The sequence below is a fragment of the Microtus ochrogaster genome, unplaced genomic scaffold, assembly GCF_000317375.1.
Source record: "Microtus ochrogaster isolate Prairie Vole_2 unplaced genomic scaffold, MicOch1.0 UNK17, whole genome shotgun sequence".
Lineage (NCBI taxonomy): Eukaryota > Metazoa > Chordata > Mammalia > Rodentia > Cricetidae > Microtus > Microtus ochrogaster.
In genome coordinates, this window is record NW_004949115.1 from 5,851,560 (window position 1) to 5,854,278 (window position 2,719).

The 2,719-nt window shown below is 39.4% G+C and overlaps 1 long non-coding RNA gene across 2 annotated transcripts in view; it reads left to right on the forward strand.

Annotated features, from left to right (window-relative positions):
- Window positions 1-2,719, forward strand: part of LOC106144350 — a 32,720-nt gene that overhangs the window by 2,407 nt on the left and 27,594 nt on the right. The window contains exon 2 of one of the 2 annotated variants that reach the window (XR_003378763.1): window positions 837-954. The exons of the other annotated variant lie outside the window; for it this stretch is intronic. This is a non-coding gene — a long non-coding RNA (uncharacterized LOC106144350). The remainder of the gene's footprint in view (window positions 1-836; window positions 955-2,719) is intronic. 2 annotated transcript variants of the gene reach the window in all.

The following is a 2,719-nucleotide window of genomic DNA, read 5'->3' on the forward strand; positions in this document are numbered from 1 at the left end:
GACACAGGGTTTCTCTGTGGTTTTGGAGCCTGTCCTGGAACTAGCTCTTGTAGACCAGGCTGGCCTCGAACTTACAAAGATCCGCCTGCCTCTGCCTCCCGAGTGTTGGGATTAAAGGCGTGCGCCACCACCGCCCGGCTTGGAGTGTTCTCATAACTACTCAGAGTTCTCCTCACACTCCTGGACTGTGTTCAGGCTGTACGTGCGTGCGTGTGCGCGCGTGCGCACGCCCGTGTGTGTGTGTGTGTGTGTGTGTGTGTGTGTGTGTATGAACTTGTATGTGGGTGTACACACATTCACATATATATGTACCATATGGTGGTCAAAGATTGATTTTGGGTATCTTCAATGTCATATTTTTTGACACAGAATCACACACTGAATGAGGACCCATGATTCACTTAGTCTGGCTGGTCAGCACTTGCTTGGGGCTTCTGTTTCCCTACCTGCCCAGGGGTAGGATTCCAAGTTACCCCTCCAGGAGTTTTTATGTGAATTTGGGAGGTTGAATTCAGATCATAATGCTTAGGGGATGAGCACTTTACAGATGGAGACTTCTCCATAGACCCTTGACCCAGTATTTTGTACTTGGGTCCTGAGGATGGCATTAAGGTCCTTGTTCTTGCATGGCAAGTATTTTATAGATTTTTATCACTTCAGCAACTGAGCTATCACCCAGTCTCAGAATTTACTTCTTCTTGAAGGCTATCGAGTTTCAATTGTGTGTATATATATATATGCAATTTTTTATCCACCCTTCAGTTGACGAATGATTAATTTTGCCATTTTGGTAATGCTTAATTTATTCAGTATTGGCATGTATCTCTTCCTTCCAGTTACCAATTTCTTATCATTTTCATATGAAAAATTTCTGACTGCCGACATCACTCAGTGGTAGAACTCCTCCTGCCTGACATGTGCCTGGATCTGTATTCTATTCATAAGACCCATAATGTAAGTAGAACTAATATGTATATAATGTTGAAATCTTTTCCCTTTTTGAGTTTTCAAATGTTGTAATTAGTAAGGAAGTACTAATTTCCCTCTAATCTTCATTGGGTTCCCTAGCCCATAAATTCTCCAGCATTTACCTGTGCCCTTGTGTAGTCGTACTTTCTTGTTGGAACCGCCAGCTCGCAAATAATGATCGGAGACTTATTATCAATTATGAAAGCTCAGCCTTAGCTCAGGCCTGTTTCTAACTAGTTCTTATAACTTAAATTAACCCATATTTTTTAGTCTACTTTCTGACACATGGTTAGTTGCCTAATCTCCCTACTGCCCATCCTGCTTCCTCTGTGTTTGGCTGATGACTCAACCTTTCTTTTCCCCAGCGTTCTCTCACCACCTATACCTCCTGCCTAGCTATTGGCCATCCAGCTTTTTATTACACCAATCACAGAAATACATATTCACACGGTGTACAAATATCCCACGACATTTTTGATTTTTTTTTCTCTCTCAAGCTGTTCAGCTGCCACATCTTCGGCTATTCAGAGGAATTTTGATTTGATAGAGCTCCATATATTAGTGTTTTCATTCATTCCTTTTGGAGTAATGTCAAAAACTCATTACAAAGACCAGTGGTCTATAATTTTTTTATTTTTATATCTAGAATTTTTACATCGCAGATCTCATATAACAAAGTATATTTGTTCATGTTGTTCATTGTTGTATGTACTGTTGTATGCATCATACTACTAAGGTGGTCTTCCTAAATTAAATTAAGAAAAGGTGGTTTTCAATTTCTTTTTTTAAAGGTTTATTTACTTTGTATACAGTATTCTGCCTGCATGCCAGAAGAGGGCACCATATCTCACTATAGATGGTTGTGAGCCACCATGGAGTTGCTGAGAATTGAACTCATGACCTTTGGAAGAGCAGGCAATGCTCTTAACCTCTGAGCCATATCTCCAGTCCCGCCATTATGGATTTCTTTGGTGGTTTGTACACAAAGCGAATAACACAAAATACTTGTTTTCATCCCCTATGAGTTTCTCTTTACAGTAGGACTTATAGTTGTACTCAATCCATCATCAAGGAAAAAGGGCATTGACTGTTTTCTGGTAATAAACTATATGTGAAGTAAGCATCAGAAGGACAGACTAATGGGCAGAGAAAGCATATCAGGAATCAATATTTAGAAAACAATCTCGGTAGTTTTGTTTTCACCCTTGCTAATGATCTCCCCTACCACAGAAGACATTGTCGCTGTAAAAGCACATCAGAAATATTGCTATGGCCAAGCTTCATTTAAAGCCACCATTTAGAGACTGGTCTTAATAGTCTCCTGGAAAATGGCAGATAATTACATCTGCCTTTTACATCCAGTAAAAATTAGAATGATTTACAGTGTGTTAAAAATATATGCAGACTAAAAGTTGAAGTTCTTAAAGTAAAAACAAAAAAAAAGAGTTGTTGTGTGTGGTAGCACACGCCTTTAATCCCATTGCCTAGAAGGCAGAGACAAACAGGTCTCTGAGTTCAAGGTGTAGTAGCATACACCTTTAATCCCAATGCTTGGGAGGCAGAGACAGGCAGATCTCTGAGAGTTCAAAGACAGCCTGGTCTACACAGTCACTTCAGGTCAAAGATACAGAGAACCTATCTCAAAAAAACAAAAAGTTAAAAGTAAAAATAAATGAAATAGAGTTAAAATAAAGCCATACAAAGATGGAAAATACACAGAGAATTTTGATACTGTATGCTATTATGCTCT